General features: G+C 42.6%; 1 protein-coding gene across 6 annotated transcripts in view; it reads right to left on the reverse strand.

The window, feature by feature from the left end:
- The window catches only part of FAM193A (family with sequence similarity 193 member A), a 163413-nt gene that overhangs the window by 96555 nt on the left and 47192 nt on the right, over positions 1-19666 (reverse strand). Inside the window, exon 1 of one of the 6 annotated variants that reach the window (XM_053901766.1) lies at positions 9415-9538. The exons of 4 other annotated variants lie outside the window; for them this stretch is intronic. The gene's annotated coding sequence lies outside the window, so the exon portion shown is untranslated. Of the gene's footprint in view, positions 1-8849; positions 9298-9414; positions 9539-19666 lie in introns of those variants that run through there. One more of the 6 variants, XM_053901768.1, reaches the window with a different exon arrangement.

Consider the following 19666-nt stretch of genomic DNA (forward strand, 5'->3'; position numbering starts at 1 on the left):
GCAATGTTGTAGATTTCCAGTAACCCACATCCTCATCGATGTGGTGAGCTGTTTTCATGGTAGCCATTGTAATGACTGTGTAGCACTGTCTCACGGTGGTTTTCCTTAAGCGTTAATTATGTTAAATATTTGTTCACAGGCTTATGCAGTATTTATTCAAATCTTTGGCCTGGCTCAAGGTTTATCAATTTTATTACTTTTAAAAGAATCAGCTTTTGGTTTGGTGGACTTTCCATATTTAACAATTCTTTGTTTTGTTGATTTTTGCCTTTATGTTATTATTTCCTTGTCTTGGGTTACTTTGGGTGTAACTAGCTCTTTGATCTGCTTTCTTGTGGTGAGAGAACAAGTCACTGAGCCCTTTCTCTGCACAAAGAGGTGATTAGTGTTCTAAGTGTCCCTATAAGCAGCACTTTGACAATGATTTATAAATTTTGATGTGTGGTGTTTCCATTCTCATTAGGTCCAAAATACTTTATAATTACCCTCTTGACTTCTTCTTTGGCTCATGGGCTATTTAACGTGTGACATGATTTCCTTGCATGTGTAGCTAAGTGTCTTTCATCTGTGATTTCTAATATAATTCCACGTAGTCAGAGAAGCTGCTTTGTACAATTTGAATTCTTCCAAATTTATCAAGACTTTTTTGGGGCACCTGGGTGGCTCAGTCAGTTAAGTGTCTGATGCCTGATTTTGGCTCAAGCCATGATCTCATGGTTTGTTGAGTTCGAGCCTTGCATCGGACTCTGTGCTGACAGCACGGAGCCTGCTTGGGATTTTCTCTCTCTCTCTCTCTCTCTCTCTCTCTCTCTCTCTCTGCCCCTCCCTGGCTCATGCACACTCTCTCAAAATAAATAAACATTAAAAAAATGACTTTTCATGGGCCAGAATATAGTCTATTTGGTAAATGTTTGACATTGGGTAGAGTTTTCTGTAAACATCCGTCAGGTCAGGTCACCTAACAATGTCATTCAAGTCTTCTATAACCTTAGTTATTTTCTGTTTACTTGTTCAATCAATTACTGAGAGGTGTTAAAAACTCCAACCATAATTTTGTATGTATCTATTTTTCCTTGAAATTCTTTTTAATCTAAATTTTAGTCAGTTAACATATGATACAATATTAGTTTCAGGAGTAGAATTCAGTGACTCATCACTTACATACAACACCCAGTGCTCATTACAAGTACGCTCCTTAGTACACATCCCCCAACTTCCCTCCATCAACCCTCAGTTTGTTCTCTATCCTTAAGAGTCTCTTGTGGGTTCCCTCTTTTCTCTTTTTCTCCCCACTTCCCATGTGTTCATCTGTTTTGTTTCTTAAATTCCACATATGAGTGAAATCATATGGTATTTGTCTTTTCCTGACTGACTTATTTCTTGTAACATTTTTCAGCATTTTTCACACAACTAGAACAACCTTAACATTTGTATGGAACCACAAAAGACCCCCAAAGAACCAAAGTAATCCTGAAAAAGAAAGCTGGAGGCATCATAAGTCCAGATTTCAAGCTATATTATAAAGCTGTATCATCAAGATAGTATGGTAGTGGCACAAAAAAAAAAAAAAAAAACAGACACATAGATCAATGGAACAGAACAGAAAACCCATAAATGGACACACAACTATACGGTCAACATCTTCGACAAATCAGGAAAGAACATCCAATGGAAAAAAGACAGTCTCTTCAGTAAGTGGTGCTGGGAAAACTGGAGGGTGGCATGCAGAAGAATGAACCTGGACCACTTTCTTACACCACACCCAAAAATAAACTCAAAATGGATGAAAGACCTACATGTGAGACAGGAAACCATCAAAATTCTAGAGGAGAACAAAAGCAGCCATCTCTTTGACCTCAACAGAGCAACTTCTTACTAGACATGTTGCAGAAGGCAAGGAAAACCAAAGCAAACATGAACTATTGGGACCTCATCAAGATAAAAAGCTTCTGCACAGCAAAGGAAACAATCAACAAAACTAAAAGGCAGCCTACGGAATAGGAGAAGGTATCTGCAAATGACATATATGACAAAGAGTTAGTATCTAAAATCTATAAAGAACTTATCAAACTCCACACCCAAAAACACACAATGCAGTTAAGAAATGAGCAGAAGACATGAATAGACACTCTTCCAAAGAAGACATCCAGATGGCCAACAGACACATGAAAAGATGCTCAACATCACTCATCATCAGGGAAATACAAATCAAACCCACCAGGAGATACCACCTCAGACCTATCAGAATGGCTAAAAGGATGCAGAGAAAGGGGGAACCCTCTTGCACTGTTGATGGGAATGCAAACTCCAGCCATTCTGGAGACCAGTATGGAGGTTCCTCAAGAAACTAAACATAGAACTACCCTATGATCCAGCAATGTTTTCCCTTGAAGTTCTATCAGTTTTTCATCCACATACTTTGAAGATCTGTTATTAGGTGCAAAGACATTTAGGACTGTTACGTCCTCTTAATACACTGACCCCTGTATCAGTATGAAACTACTCTCTTTGCTCTGGTATCTATTTTTCTGATACTTAAAGAGCCACTCCAGCTTTTTACTTACATAAGGCAAGGCATGTCTTTGCCTATGACTTTACTGTGTACATCTCTATGTTTACAGCACATTACAGCAGAAAGCATATAGCTGGGACGCGCTACTTTTCCTATCTCACAATCTTTTAAAATTGGCATGTTTGGGGCGCCTGGGTGGTTCAGTGGGTGAAGCATCCAACTTCGGCTCAGGTCATGATCTCACTGCTCGTGGGTTCGAGCCCCACATTGGGCTCTGTGCTGACAGCTCAGAGCCTAGAGCCTGCTTCCGGTTCTGTGTGTGTGTCTCTCTCTGCCCCTCCCCTGCTCAAGCTCTGTCTGTCTCTCAAAAATAAATAAACATTACAATTTTTAAAAATTTTTTAATTTAAAATTGGCATGTTTAGATCACTTATATTAAATACAATTGTGGATATTAAATGGATATTTAAGTTTATAAAATTTATCACCTAATTATTTTTCTAATGACCCATGTGTTGTTTCCTTTTCCTCTTTTTCAGCTTTTTAAAAATTGAGTATTTTTTATAACTCTATTCTATCTCTTTTGTTGAACTGTGAGCTACACTTTTCTGTTTGAAGTGGTCACTTTAGCGTCATGGTGTACATTTTTACTTACCACAGTCATCAAGTAAGACTTTACCACTAAACATACAAGAATCCTACATTCCCCTCAGCTGGCCTTCATGTTACTGTTGTCAGACATTTTCCTTCTACACGTAAGTCTCATGGTTTGTTGCTGCTTTTGCTTTATTATTAGTTTTTAAGATTTTATTTTTAAGTAATCTCTACCCCCAGCATGGGGCCTGGGGCCTGAACTCATGACCGAGAAAAAAGAGTTGCCTGCTCCACTGACTGAGCCAGGCAGGCACACCACTGCTCTTCTTTTAAACAGACAATTGTAGGGGCGCCTGGGTGGCTCAGTCAGCTGAGCGTCTGACTTGGGCTCAGGTCAGGATCTCACAGTTCGTGAGTTCAAGCCCCCCGCTGGGCTCTCTGCTGTCAGCACCGAGCCTGCTTGGGATTCTCTGTAGCCCGCTCTCTCTGCCCCTACCCCATTTGCTCTCTCTCAAAAATACACATCAAAAAACTGGACAACTGTATTTTAAAGTAATTTAAAACGTATTTTCTGCATACATTGACAATTTGCAGTGTATTTCTTTCTTTCCGCAGACTCACATATCCACCTGGTGACATCTGTTCTCTACCTCAGAACTTCCTTTACCATATTTGTGATGGAGATCCACTGGCCGTGCATTCTTTTGGCTTTTTACGTCTGAAAAAATGTTGATCTCATCTTCACTTTTAAGCGACATTTTTGCTGGTTTGCAATTCCAGGTTATGCTCTTGCCTTTCTGCACCTTAAAGCTGTTCTCTCTCCATCTCCTGGCTTGCGCCGTGCCGTCTTTATCTTTGTCCAATACATAATACATCTTTTTTCTAAAATTTTTTTCTTAGCGTGGATTTATTTTTGAAAGAGGCCGAGCATGAGTGGGGGAGGGGCAGAGAGCGAGAGAGACACAGAATGTGACGCAGGCTCCAGGCTCCGAGCTGTCCGCACAGAGCCCAATGTGGGACTCGAACCCACGAACTGTGAGATCGCGACCTGACTGAAGTCGCACACTTCACTGAGCCACCCAGGCACCCCTAATGCATCGCTTTTCCTGACTGCATTTTTCTTTTAACCGCTGTTTTCCCTGACACAATGATGTGTCTTGGTGTAATTTTCTTCATCTTTCTTATGCTTGAAGCTTACTGAGCTTCTGGGATCTGTGGGTTTATAGTTTTCAACAAATTGGACATTTTTCAGCCATTATTCCTTCAAATTTTTTTCGTATTCCTCATTCCCATTCTTTCTCTCAGGGACTCCAATTACGCATACACAGTGGGCCCCGGGAAGCGGTTTCAAAGCTCACTGATGCTCTGTTCACCCCCGCCCTGCCCTGCAGGCTTCTCCTTCATGGTTCTTTTTGGATACTTTCTATTGCTATCTCCTCAAGTTCTTCACCTCTTCTGCTGCAGCATCCAACGCGTTCAAGTCTAGAAGTTCACCTGGGTTTTCTTTTATTCTGTGTTTCCTTTTAACATGCTCATGCTTTCCTCTATCTGGCTGAATATACAGAATATAGTGATAACTGCGTTAACATCTAGCTAATAATTCTATCACATGTGTCATTTCTGAGTCTGTTTCTATTTTTCATTTTGTACCTCATTATGGATCGTACTTGCCTGCGTCTGTCTCTGCATGCCTCATGATTTCTGACCAGATAGTCTGGACACTGTAGGCTTTACCGTGTTAGGTCATGGGTATTGTTTTACGCCTTCAAATATTTCTGAGCTTTGTTCTGGGTCATAGTTGGGTTATTTGGGAAGAGTCTGGTCTTCCCAAGGCTTGCTTGTAAAACTTGGGAGGTGGGATCAGCACACCTTTTTGTTTGTTTGTTTGTTTGTTTTTTAAAGATCTAACTGGCTTTATTAAGTGATTCGTGCATCAGGCAGCATCCCATTGGGAAGGTAGAGATGCTCCCAGGATGAGAGCACCTTCAATCTGCCCCACTACTGAGGCAATACCCTGGGAGTGCACTATCTGTGTGTCGCAAGATTCCCCCACTCTGGCTGTGGGCACACAAATTGTTTGGGGCCCTGCATGAGCTCCAAGGACTGTTGCACGACTCCCTTCCTGGGTTCTGTCCTTGGCACGCAGTTTCCACACATGCCCGTGCTCATCCGTACACAGCTGAGTATTCAAGGAGAATCCCACGTGGTTCTCCAAAACTCTCTTTTTCTCTTTGCAGCCCTCTCTTCTCTGGTACTCTGCCCTGTAAATTTACTTTGGCCTCCCCACCCCAAGGAAACCACCAGGTTCTCTTTGGGCTACTCCCTCCTTTCTTCCTGAGCCACGGCCTGCAAATGCTCTCAAGGCAGTAAGCTTGGCCAGTCCTTAGCTCGTTTAGTTTCTCTGTCTCTCAGAGATCACTGTCCTGTACTGCCTGCTGTCCAATGTTGGAACAATGCTGTTCGAGATAGTCTGTCCTTCATTTAACTGGTTTAAGACAGGAGGATAAACCCAGTCTGGTTACATCAATATTCTTTAAAAATAAATGTACAAGAATAAACACTAAATAAGTGTCGTCCCCCTAATCCTACACACATACAGATAAAATGTATTTATATAAAGGCATTTTATTGATTTACTTACTTACTTCAGATCCTATGTTGTAACCCAGACGTTTTTCCATAAGAGAATATATTTATTCCTAAATTGGCACTCCTGCTGAAAACACATGCAAGTGCCACGGACACCTGAGATCTGCACCTGTGACTTAAGACACTTCATCCTTTCTCAGTAAACTGGTTTTCTACTCTGTGGTACAAGCCGTCGTTTGTGGCCAATGTGTATATATGTAAGAAAGATACCAAATTCATTTTCCTGCTAGGCTTACACTCTAGTTTTAAAAGTAATCTCCAGGGGTGCCTGGGTGGCTCAGTCAGTTACGCATCCGACTTCGGCTCAGGTCATGATCTCACAGTTCGGGAGTTCGAGCCCCGCATCAGGCTCTGTGCTGACAGCCCAGAGCCTGGAGCCTGCTTCAGCTTCTGTGTCTCCCTCTCTGTCTGCTCCTCCCCCACTCATGCTCGCTCTCTCTCTCTCTCTCTCTCCTTCAAAAAATAAATAAAAACATTAAAAATATATATAAAAAAATAAAAATAAAAGCAATCTCCAAAAAAGAAACTCCAAATGCAATATGAAAAACTCAGACTTACTATTTAAAGACTTTACATGTAGGGGCGTCTGGGTGGCTCAGTTGGTTAAGCGTCTGACTCTCGATTTCAGCTCAGGTCACGATCTCTGCGTCATGAGTTCAAGCCCCACATCAGGGTCCACGCTGACAGTGTGGAGCCTGCTTGGGATTCTCTCCCTCTCTGTCTCTGTCCCTCCCCTGCATGTGCTTGCTCTCTCTCTCTCTCTCTCTCTCTCTCAAAATAAATAAACTTTTAAAAATAAAGACTTTACAGCTAAACTTATTATAGACCCAAAGAAAATACGGCATCTTGGGGCATAATAGCACTAAAGGTGGTCAGGTAATAATGGCACATCTCAGGTCACACAGCCCAGGGAAGGCTAAAGCCAGGATTCTCATGTACACAAAACACAAAGCAAACATGCCTGTTTTTGTCCCGTTAACATCTCCTGCCTCAGAGACTATACAGCGGTCTCTTCCTGACTGGTCCCCAACCCACACATCTGTCTGCTTTCCACATATCCTCTACTTCTGTCAGGATGGCTTCTCACACTGCACATGTGACCAGAATATTCCTCTGTTTTGAACCCTTCAATAGGTCCCCTGCCTAAAAGGATCAAGCACGACATACAAGGCCCTTGTCACTTAGTCGCTGCAGAATTACCCAGCTGAAATTCCTTAAAATTCCAAACCTCTGCCCCATTCAACTGTGGGGCCTCAGTACATGCCATTTCCAATCCTGAAACACCAATCTCCCGTCCGTTACCAGGCAGCTGTTAGGCACCCTTACAAACCTCACTGGGCTATCATTCTTTTTCTGTGAACTGTGCTTTCTTCCAACTTACTCCCCACCCCTCAAGCAATACAGCCCCACAGAGTTAATTACCCCGATTCCTGTACCCCCTCTGTACTTGACACGACTACCTTATGCTTTCAAATGTCCATCTTCTCATGACACTCAAGAATTTTTAAGTCCCACAAAGCACCCAGCATCCAGCAGGCACCCAGTAAATGCTCAATGACAGAAATGAAGCCGCTACTCCACATCATCAATTCACCTTCGGTCTCCCCTACTCCCACCGCCACTTTCCTTGCTCAGTTCACACACAATCTTTTGTGAGCTACCTGTGTCCAGGGATGACTGCATGTGTGGTCACTAAAATATCTATAGTCTTTTCTGCTTCCTTTCTGAACTCAGCTTTCCCAAAGCACATGCAAGTTCTGTAAGCAAGTGGTACTACTTGGGAAATAATTACTAACATTAATATTTAAGTTCTCTTCCAATTAGTTACCATAAAATTGCTAACAGAACCATGAGTTAGGTGCAAAATTATTTAAATATTTTAATGTTTTGGAACATGTAATTTATATAATCGCAGAGAGTAAAATATTTTTAGCAATTTCAAGACTTCAAAGGTGCTTCCTAAAAATTCAATAAACATTAATTACTGATTCCCTATTATTACATTATGATAGCATTCTTTTTACAGCTAATGTGGAAGTGAGGTTTTTTGTGTTTTGTTGTTTGTTTTAGGATTTACTTCAATTTCAGTTTATATTTTTTAAAAAGTAGAGAAAGCCTAAAAAAATCTGCAACCATTGGTTTCTTATAGCTGCTGGTCAACCTTCTGACTGGGCCTACCTATGAATGCCCAGTGGTTCTACAGAAGTCAACAGGGTGGCTTTGCGCACTAATGAAGGCACAGTGGTACCTGCTCTCTGCCAGAAACTATAGTTATATACGATGGTTTTAAGCATGTAACTGTTATTAATATGGTCTTTGTATATACAGGAAGTCCTCTTTGAAGTCTAGTAAGCAATGCAATGACGGTTTTGATTCTGCTTAGCTGGACGAAGATAAATGTCTAAGCAGCCTCGGAACAAGTCAGGATGCCGGGGCGAGTTTAGCGCCACTGCTCCGTCATCTGGCACATGGCAATTCACACATTCAAATGTTTACAGAATACCTCAGGTCTCTGCATTTAAGCTCCATATGGCAAAAGAGAAAAAGAACTTGCATTTATTAGTAGCAGCAAATCAGACAGTTAAGAAAGACTCACGGCCCTGGAAATATGTCTTTCTTACATTCTTTTTCACCCATCTTGAAACCACAAATCACCTACTGTGACCAAATGACAAGCTGATATCAAAGTATACTAACTTCTCTGGCTATAGTCTGCACCCCATTTAAAATCTGAAAATTCCAGTAACCAGTCATTTAGTACAGGGTGCTAACAGTCTTTACAGCAATACCCAGATATCACCAGAGGGGAAGAAAAAACCCATGAATAGAACAGAAGCCGGAAAGGCTTTGAGTCAGACACTGTAAGTGGGATAGGCAACACTTGAAAACTGAGTGACTGAGGTAATTCCAAAGGTAGCCACTCAACACACTCCGCAAGCTCGTCACCAACATGGCCCTGCTGACCTGGGCACCCAGGCCAGGGGCAGCCCCCTCCGTCCACCCCACACCCGGCCACAGGGAGGCACCTGGTGCCAGGACAGCCACACCAGAGACTAGCCAGTGACCTAAAATAATGACCACAAAAAGTACTTGCCTTTTGCAGAATCCCCAACTTCCCATAACACAGAATGTGGTGATAACACTGAGTTGGCCTCCAGGATTGTTACTAAAACTGTTATGGTCCAAGAAATTCACAAGGCAGGGAGAGGAGGCACAGAAACTTTCACTGGAGGGCTAAGAGTCCGAAGGAAGAGGGAGGGGTGCCTCCCGGCAGGAGCTGCAGAAGAAAGGGAGCAGAGGTGTGGAGAGCAAGCTGAGGGGAGGCAGAGCAGAGACTTCCATGTGAAGCAGGTGCACAGGCGGGCAGCAGCAGGAGGCGGGGACCCACCGGATATGTAGCCTTAACAGGGCACCCTGGCCAGGTGAGCAGGCGCCTGTCAAAGCATCTGGTCCCGGTGGGTCTCACAACGAGGGGAAGGGCACAGACCTCTTGCTGAAACTGCAAACATTTAAAGGCCACGACAACACTCAGCGCTGCAAACAGCGCTGCAGAATGATGATGGTGTGAAGTCCTAACGACCTGTTTGAAAACCCACTGGCGGTTTGTTTCCAGAGGCTCCAAGCCGTCTACCTGGAGCTGTGCCCCTCGGCATGCTTACCCAGCACACGCCTCCTCGCCTAGGTGAGACCTCTGCTCACGCACCAGGCCCCGCCATCTGCTTGAGGACTCTGTTCTGTGGATTCTCCCCTCCATTCTTCGGATCATCAATCTTTCCTTCTTTCCTGCATCGTTTCCATGAGGATACAAGCACACTGTTACCACTAGGCTGAAGACACAAAACACCCTCCTCGGGACCACACTTCCACCTCCAGCTGCTAGGAACCTCTTTTCCTTCCTTTTCAACTCCGTTGGAGCTGTGCACCCCAGCTCTTTCTAAGAGAAATTAAATGCAAGCCACAAATGTGAGCTATGCAGTAAATTAAAACACACACACCCACCCACACACACACACACACACACACACACACACACACTAACAACAATGGTGAAAACAAGACAGCACTTCACACCTATCAGAAAGGCCAAAGTCCAAGGCACGTGGGTGAGCAAGTGGGGCAACAGGAACTCTCGTTCACGGCGGTGGGAGCGCAAATGGTGCGGCCACTTTGGAAGACAGTTTGGCAGCTTCTTACAAAACGAAACATGCTCTTACCATACGATCCAGCAATTATGCTCCTTGGTATATACCCAAAGGAGCTGAAAACTTTGATCCACACAAAAAAAACTTGCATATGAATGTTTATAGCACTTTTATTCAAAATTTCAAAACTTGGAAGCCACCAAGATGTCCTTCAGAACGTGAATGGATAAACTACGATCCATCCAGACAGTGGAATATTACTCACACTCAAAAGAAATGAGCACCAAGCCAGGAAAAGACATGGAGGAACTTTAAATGCACATTACTAAGGGAAAGAAGCCAATTTGAAAAGGCTACATACTGTATGATTTCACGTACAGGACATTCTGGAAAAGGCAAAGCCACAGAGACAGTAAAAAAAAAAAAAAGAAAAAAAAGAAAGAAAGAAAGAAAGAAAAAAAGTGGTTGCCAGGGGTTGGCGGAGGAAGGGAGGTACAGGAGGAGCCCAGAAGATGTTTTAGGGCAGTGAAACCACTCTGCATGAGACCGTAATAGGGATACCTAGCATTAGACACTTGTCCAAACCCAAAGAATGTACACCACCAAATGACCCAATGGGAACTATGGACTCTGAGCTAATGATGATGTATCAGTATAGGCTTACCAACTGTCACAAACGCCCCTCTGGTGGGGGATGCTGACCGTGTGGGGGCGTGTGTGCGTGTGTGTGTGTGTGTGACGACGGAGGAGGGGTACGTGGGAACTCCCTGTACTCCTTGCTCAATTTTTCTGTGAATCTAAAATTGCTCCAAAAAATGAAGTCTATTAAACCCCCACTCCAAAGAAAAAAACCCCACAGGTGAATGCTACTCACATCATATTTCACTCAGTAACACCCACAATATTCTATCAAAGGTAATCCATTTAAACTATTAATGAGATGTTTCGTACTCTTTTCTCGTACCAAGCCTTCAATATTCGGTGTGCACTTGCACACTTAGAGCACATCTCAGGCGTTCCACGGCCACACAGCCAGGCACCTCGGACTAAAAGGTGCAGGGCCATGCTCACTCTCCAACCTGCCAGTAAGGCTCTTGCTCGCCACCAATCCTCCAGCATCACACTGGACTCCACCGACAAAAGGCACAGGGGTTCACTCTCTCCCATTGGATGGTCTTTCTTCCACTGGCCTGCTGGTCATCACACCCTCCTGATGCTTCTGAGAACCCACTCCGACCCCAGATGTCGTGACTCCAGGCAAAGATGGCTCCACACATTCCCCCAGACCAGGACTCCTAACCTTAGGGTCAGTTCCCAGCCACCTTCTCTGCTCTGTGTTCAGTTTGTGCCTCAGGCTTCTAGCAGTTCCTCTTTTCAGAGAAGAGACCTTATTTCTTTCCTGGTAGCTTTCAGGGAAGAGGTGTAGAATCAAATGCCTTGACCCCAAGTCCTGGATGGCCCTATAAGCGGGGACAGGGACTGAGAAGTGGGGAAGCCGGGCTTCAGTGACAGAGGCGAAGTGCAGAAAGACCGGGCAGAATAACTCCCACTGCCAGTTAGCTCCTAACTGCGTCTCAAGAAGCATGTGTCGCTTGTATCACGAGAAAAGCAAACTTTCCTAGAAAGACTTCTGGAAGCTGAAAGGGTAGGCCAGCTGGTGGTGAGAAGGGGCCCTCACGTTCAGTGCTCGCAAGGCATTCGGGTCTGGCCCTCTCTGTCCTTGCTCAGTCAGGATCACAGACGCCATCTCCTCTGTTGCCTAGGTGGCCTGCCAAACTGTTGACTACACCACTGGGCACTGGTGCACTGGAGGGGCCAGCAGACAGAGCCCGGTGCCCGGATGACGGCATGCCACCCACATGTGACAGACCCCGACCTGAGGCTAAAGCCCCTCCCTCCCGCCAGCACAACCCCAGCCCATGTGGATTCCAAACTGGCACAGGAACAGCATCCTCCATTGCTGATAGGGACACCCAGACTATGTATCTGCTGCTCCAAGGCTCTGGTAACAAACTTTAACAATTTTACCAAGAGACAAAAACTGGTAACAGAAATCAGTTAAGGAATGGGAAACTGACATACCCAGAAGCAAGAAGATTCAGGTACCTTCATTTGATGTCTCAAGTACAGAAAATTTTGCATTTATATAAAGTGAAAGGCATTTAACCACATTATCAGAAATTCTAAAAATGTTCTCTATTTCATTTTCAGTAATTTAATAACTAGAATCTCATATTCTGATGAAAACCAAAGACTGTATATTCTTTTTTTTTTTAATGTTTATTTATTTTTGAGAGAGAGAGAGAGAGAGAGAGTGACCGAGCACGCACACAAGCCAGGGAGGGGCAGCGAGAGGGAGACACGGAATCTGAAGCAGATTCCAGGCTTTGCGCTGTCAGAACAGAGCCTTACACGGGGTTCGAACCCACAAATTGGGAGATCATGATCTGAGCTGAACTCAGATGCTTAACCCACTGAGCCACCCAGGCACCTCTGTATAGTCTTTAAATATATGTATAAGCATTTTTTCTGGCATTAAATAGGAGATACATGTGATTATGTATAAAATCACATCTGTGAGATACAATGGTCAACACCATATATAAAATAAATGGTTGAACAAAAACAGACTCCAAAGAGCTTTTGAAATCTGTATTTTTAACGCTGACAATCACACCTCAATTACAAATAGCAGCTTAATTCAAAAACAGCACAGTCTTCACCTCACACACGCTACAATGGCTTTGCTCGAAAAGACAACAACAAACAACAGGTGTTGGCGAGGTGTGGAACCCCGTGCACTGTTGGTGGGAATTGTAAACAGGTGCAGCTGCTGTGGAAAACAGGCCGGGGTCCCTCACAAAATCAGAAACAGAACTACCATGTGACCTAGCAATTCCACTTCCGGGCATGTATCCAACGAAAACGGAAACACGAGCTCAAAACCATGTCTGCACCTCCACGTTCACTACAGTAGCAGCTACAAGAGCCAAGGCATGGAAGCAGCCCAAGGGTCCATTAATGGAAGAACGGAGAAAACACAATGGAGCACTACTCAGCCATAAAAAAGAACAAAATCTCAACACCAACGGATCTCGAGGGCATTATGCTAAGGTGAAGTAAGTCAGAAAAGGACAAATCCCATATTGTTTCACTTACATGCTGAATCTAAAAAACGACAATAAAAAGAACAAATACTGAGCTCAGACAAAACAGACTGGCAATGCCAGCGGCAGGGCTGGAGGAGGAGAGAAATGGGTGAAGGGGGTCAAAAGGTGCAAGCTCCCAGTTATAAGATAAGTAAGTCCCAGGGACATCATTGTGTATGTCATGACAACTACAGTTAACAATACTGTCTTGCATATCTGAAAGTTGCTAAGAGAACAGATCTGAACAATTCTCATCGTAAGAAAAAAGTCTGCAACTGTGTGTGGTGGCAGATACCAGATTTACTGTGGTGATCCTGTGTGTACAAACACTGCCTTATTATGTTGTACACCTGCAACTAATATAATGTTGTATATCATACCTCAATAAAAAAAAATTTTTTTTAAGAGCAAAGTCAAAAGCAATTTTAGACAGCTTTGAGCTGATTCCTAAACTAACACAAGATCCAGCTTGGTAGCCACTGTCAAAATGTGGCTACAGAGCACTTGAAATGTGATTAGTCAAACTGAGATGTGGCAAAGTATAAAATCCACACCAGACTTCAAAGACTTGTATAAAAAAAGGAATGCAAATATTTCAGTAATAATTTTTGTATTGATTCCACGCTGAAATAATATTGTCGCTGGTTACTTAAGGTTAAGTAAAATATACTAGGTAAAATTGATTATATTTGTTTCTTTTTACCTTTATAAGATGGTTACTAAAAAAAAAATATTTTTAAGTAGGCTGCACGCCCAGCATGGAGCCCAACGCAGGGCTCGAATTCGCAACCCTGCGATCAAGACCTAAGCTGAGATCAAGAGTCAGATGCTTAACTGACCGAGCCACCTAGGTACCCAGTTTTATTTTAAGTAATTTCTACACCCTACACAGGGCTCAAACTGAGATGATGGGTCACAAGCTCTGGCCAGGTACCCCCTCAGTACACTTTCAAGACATTATTATGGAAATATCCCAACACATACAAAAGACGAAAGAATAGTATAATGAACTCTTCACGTACCCATCACTCAGCTTCAACAATTATGTTTCATCTACTCTTTCCACCTCCCCACTTTTTTTTTTTTTTTTTGAGAGAGCGAGCGGGGGAGGGGCAGAAGGAGAGTGAAGGAGTAAGAGGGAGGGAGGGAGGGAGGGAGACAGAGACAGCCAGAGACAGAGAGAGTATCTCAAGCAGGCTCCAAACTCAGTGCTGAGACTGACACGGGGCAGAATCCCACAACCCTGGGATCATGACCTGAGCTGAGATCAAGAGTCAGACGCTTAACCGACTGAGGCCCCCCACCCCCCCACCCCCCGCCCCACGCCCCTGGTTACTAACAATTTTACAATTACATGTGACTTACATTCCATTTCTCTTGAGCAGTACTGGGCTGGAAAGTCACTATTTCTCCCTTTTCCCATCTTCTATGAACTAATAATAAAGAATAAATATCCAGCCCTAAGCAGAAGGAAATGAAGTCACAGGGAATAATTTACAAATAGGAAAAAGAACAGCTAGAAAATGAGAATTTGACTACCGCTGACAATAGCTCGAAATACTTTAATCCTTTTAAACTCCCAAGTTTTTTAACACAGAAATTTAAAACTTCTGTAAAGCATAAAGTTGTTTTTTTTTTTTTTTTTTAATACCAACTTAGACAAAATATCTGTAATACAGAGGCAGTAGGCTAATCTCCTCAATATGTACAGGAGCTTCTAATCATCCCAACAGCCTTATATGGTGAGTCCAATTACCATCCTCACTTTACTGAAGAGAAAATTGAAGTGCTGAGTTTGAGAAACTTGTTCACGCTGGCTAGTAAGTCTCAGAACGAGGATTCGACGTAGGTGAGCTGGCTCCAGACACTGGAAGATGTGCTGGAGTCCCTTCCTGGGCAAGGCAGCTGCTCAGATGAAGGCACCCTTCCCAAAATACAGCTGTATGAGTCCTAGGGCTCACATCGCTGGGGCATGGGCACACCAGCCAGCTAAGGGAGGTGGAGTATAGGTGGGGCATCAAAATCAAAATACATGTGCATTAGCAGAGACCAACAAAGCCAAAAACTGCTTCTCAGACGAGCAAAAAAACGGACAGGTAATGGCGAGACTCAAGAGGAAGGAGAAAGTACAAAACACCAAGGTCAAAATGAAAACATCGTTACATCAAACTCACTTAAAATACCAATAACAATAAATAAGTATCAACATATTTAGGTCAAACTTTTGGTGAAAGTTTGATGAAATGTTCAAAGAATTCCTAGAAAGTACAATTTACCAAAACAGATAGATCGAAACTGGAGCAGTACTTTAATTAGTAAATAAACTTGACCAGATGTAAGTCCAAGCTGAGATGGCTTCTAGCAAAATTTAATAAGAAATAAGTGTAGGGGCCTGGGGGGCTCAGGCAGTTAAGCCTCCTACTTCAGCTCAGGTCATGAGCTCGTGGTCCGTGAGTTTGAGCCCCACGTCGGGCTCTGTGCTGACAGCTCGAAGCCTGGAGCCTGCTTCGGATTCTGTGTGTGTCTCTCTCTGCCCCTCCCCCACTCACGCTCTGTCTCTTTCTCCTTCAAAAATAAACAAACATCCCAAAAACAAAATGTTTAAGAAATAAGTCTAATTTTATTTTATTTTTTTTAATTTTTTTTTAATGTTTATTATTTTTGAGAGAGACAGAGAGCAAGCAGGGAAGGGGCAGAGAGAGAGGGAGACACAGAATCCGAAGCAGGCTCCAGGCTCTGAGCTGTCAGCACAGAGCCCAACGCGGGGCTGGAACTCACAGACCACGAGATCATGACCTGAGCCGAAGTCGGCCGCCAACCGACTGAGCCACCCAGGTGCCCCGTAATAAGTCTAATTTTAGACAAACTCTTCCAGATAACAGAAAAAGGTACACACCAAAAATTAACCATGATCTACATCCTGAAATCCAACAGATGAAAGAAAATTCCAAGTTACTCTCATTCATGAAAATAAATGCAAAAAAATTCTAAATAATTGTATGAGCAAACTGAATCTGGCAATAGACAGAAGAGGATACTACTATGGCAAAGTGGGTTTTTACCCAAGAATTCATAGTTCAACACTGAGCTGATTTTCTAATTACTTTATCACATTACAGAACAAGACACAAGTACCATGTAATTAAACAGATGCCAGAAAAGGCTTTTGATAAAACTGAACATCCATTCATTAAGAAAAACATTCCTAATTAACCAGGAATACAAGGTAACTTTCTTAAAATGATAAATAAAGGCTATCTTTAAAAAAAAAATCTATTAACAAAAAACGTAAAAACAAAACAGTGCAAGTTTTCCCTTTGGAATCAGGAATGAGATTGAAGGTACCTGCAACCATCATTTCTATTCAACTTTATCCTAGAGATCCCAGCCACAACAGTCAGGAAAGAAAAATACAAGGACTGATGATTAGAAAAGAGAACAAGAAGTGTCACTATTTGCAGATGATATAATTGTACACACAGAAAACCCAAAAGGATGTAAAAATAAATAAGAATATCTTACAAATGTTGATAAATAACAAAATATTTTCAATTATATTCCCATATACCAACAACAAATACTTTTTTTAAAAATTTAAGTTAGCACTTATAACATCTACCAAAAAAACAAAAAAGCCACCAGGTACTACACTCATGGAAACTGGCCATTATGGCTGGTGTGAACCAGTGTTGCTGGTACAGAGGGACGTAATAAGCAAGGGCAGCAGGGGTCAGTGGAGCCAGGGCTGCGAAACGTGGCTGGCAGTTGGAGACTAGCTACAAACACAAGGACTGAGGCAATGAGGAAATATACTGAAGATAATGCAGCGAGGTTTCTCACTGTAGGATTAGAGGGGCACAAATATACAATGGAAGAAGGCCATAATAAACTCCAAATGCTGGACCAGAACTGAAAAGAGCTGGTGCAAACTCCTGGTTTTAATAGATCACAAAAGCCGATACAGGTGGATGTGTACACACACATACATTTATTTCCTATCTCTGTTGGCTGTGAGAACATCTAGCACCCAAATTTTGATTTGTAAATACCACGGTCTATTAAAAGAAACCAAGGCTTCTTAGAATAATGGCTGATTTCAGGGTTGTGGCAGAAAAAAACTCAACATAAGAACGGAACTTCTGGTACTATAACGAAAGACTCAAAGAACAATGAAGATATGTCTAAAGGATTCAGCAGCCAGCATATAACCTATTAAAACCAGGAGTTTCCACCAAATCTGGCTATATTTGATACAATGCATAAAACAGAAACCCGTAAGTTCATATTTATATAGGGGGTACACAGATAACAACAAAGGAGAGCCCTAGCTGACTGCAGAGCGTCAATAAACGCGAAAGGAATGACAACATTAAAAGGTCACCATTTGGCTACCACAGATTTACTGGACTCAACTAAGAATCACCAACAGATGCTAAAACCAGAGGGAGAAGGTCTGATGAGAAACAGGACATTTACAACAACTTCAAAGTATTTCCCTACAAAAGACATTACCTAATCATTACTAGTAAATACAAGATTCTTATTAACTTTATAGTGAACAAACCAATCAGATAACAGCTTAACCATTAGGTGGGAGTTATCGCCACCCATAATGGAACAAATCAACACCACAAACTCCTGAGATGATGTGCTACAAAGAACACAGCATCACTTGTATGAAATTCCTGCTCAAATGCAAAATCTGAGTCTAATCAGGGGGAAACCTCAGATACACCCAAGTTAAGGATCATTCTACCAAGTGTGCAGTCTCTCATAAAAATGTCAAGGTCAGAGTGCCTGGCTGGCTCAGTTGGTGGAGCATGTGACTCTTGATCTTGGGGCTGTAAGTTTGAGCCCCACATTGGATATAGAGATTACTCAAAGATAAAATCTTTTTGTTGTTGTTGTTGTTGTTGTTTATTTATCTTTGAGTGAGAGACAAAGTATGAACAGGGGAGGGGCAGAGAGGGAGGGAGACATAGAATCTGAGTTCTGTGCTGAGCTGTCAGCACAGAGCCGGACACGGGGCTCGAACCCATGAACCATGAGATCATGACCTGAGCTGAAGTCAGACACTCAACCGACTGAGCCATCCAGGTGCCCCAAAAAATAAAATCTGGAAAAGAAAAAAAAAAGTCAAGGTCATGAAAGACAAAAGACTGAGAAATTCCAAATATGGCAACCAAATGCAGTGAGTGATCTTGAAACTTATTCTGGACCATAAAGGAACAGGGAGGAAAGTTCTTTCATTTGTTTTTGCTATTAGGAACACTCTGGGGTGGGGGGAGGCAGAGTGCCTGAGTGGCTCAGTTGATTAAGCATCCAAACTCTTCCTTTCAGCTCAGGTCATGATCTCACAGTTCCTGAGATCAAGCCCTGTGTCGGGCTCTCTACTGACAGCATGGAGCCTCCTTGAGACTCTTTCTCTCTCTTTCTTTCTTTCTTTCTTTCTTTCTTTCTTTCTTTCTTCTTTCTTTTCTTTCTTTCTTTCTTTCTCTCTCTCTCTCTCTCTCCCTCCCTCTCTCTGCATCCCCCACCCCAAATAAATAAACATTAATTTTTTTTTTTTTAAAAAGAACATTTGGGGGACAAATGGTGAAATTTGAAAGAACCTGTGGGTGAGATGTTAATACTATAACAATGCTAATTTTCTGATTTGACAGGTATACAATTTATATGGAGAAGAATGTTCCTGTTTTTAGAAAAATACACATTCATACTAGAGGTAATGGACACTATGTTTATAATTTTTCTTCAAGGGAGCCCAGAGAAAAATCGTAAAACATGTACATGTGTGTATAGAGAGAAGAAGGGGAAGAGAGAGGAAGGGAGACATGTAATGATAAGGCAAATGTAATAAAATGCCAAAAGTTGGGGAATCTGGGCCAAGAGGATATAGAAATTTGGTAATATTTTTGTACTTTTCTATAAATTTGAAGTTGTTTCTAAGTTAAGTGATTTTAAAACTTATTAAATGCCAAAGAATAAATCGAAAGCTAGAGGGAAACCATGCAGAGAAAACTATACCTAAAAGAGAAGACTATAAATCTTCATTGACAAAAGTAAAGACACCCAAAGTAAACGGAAATCACACACTTACAGATGAAAACTCAAAGTTAGCAGAAAACTATACATTTTTATTGAGAAAAGTACAGATACTCAAATAAATGGAGAAAAATATCAGCTTCAAAGATGCAAAACTCGAGGTGACAATGTCATCATTCCTCAGACTGATCTATATATTCAATGGAATTTGAACCAAAATTCAAACAAATCTGTATATGGAAACTGAGAGTCTAGAATTTACATAAAAAGACAAGGGAGCCAAGAATAACCAAAACAAGGAGGACTACCAGGACTTATTAAAACGCTGTACTGGGCGCGGGGGGGGTGGGGGGGGGGGGGGGGGGGGGGGGGGTTGCAGTCAGTTAAATGTCCAGGTCTTGAATTCAGCTCAGGTCATGATCTCATGGTTCATGGAATCGAGCCTATGTTGGGCTCTTTGCTGACAGTATGGATGGAGCCTGCTTGGGATTCTCTCCCTCCCTCCCTCCCTCCCTCCCTCCCTCCCTCCTCCCTCCCTCCCTCTCTCTCTCTCTCTCTGCCCCGCCCCTGCTCAT

Source organism: Panthera pardus, unplaced genomic scaffold (assembly GCF_024362965.1).
Source record: "Panthera pardus isolate Hobbes unplaced genomic scaffold, ASM2436296v1 HiC_scaffold_13, whole genome shotgun sequence".
NCBI lineage: Eukaryota > Metazoa > Chordata > Mammalia > Carnivora > Felidae > Panthera > Panthera pardus.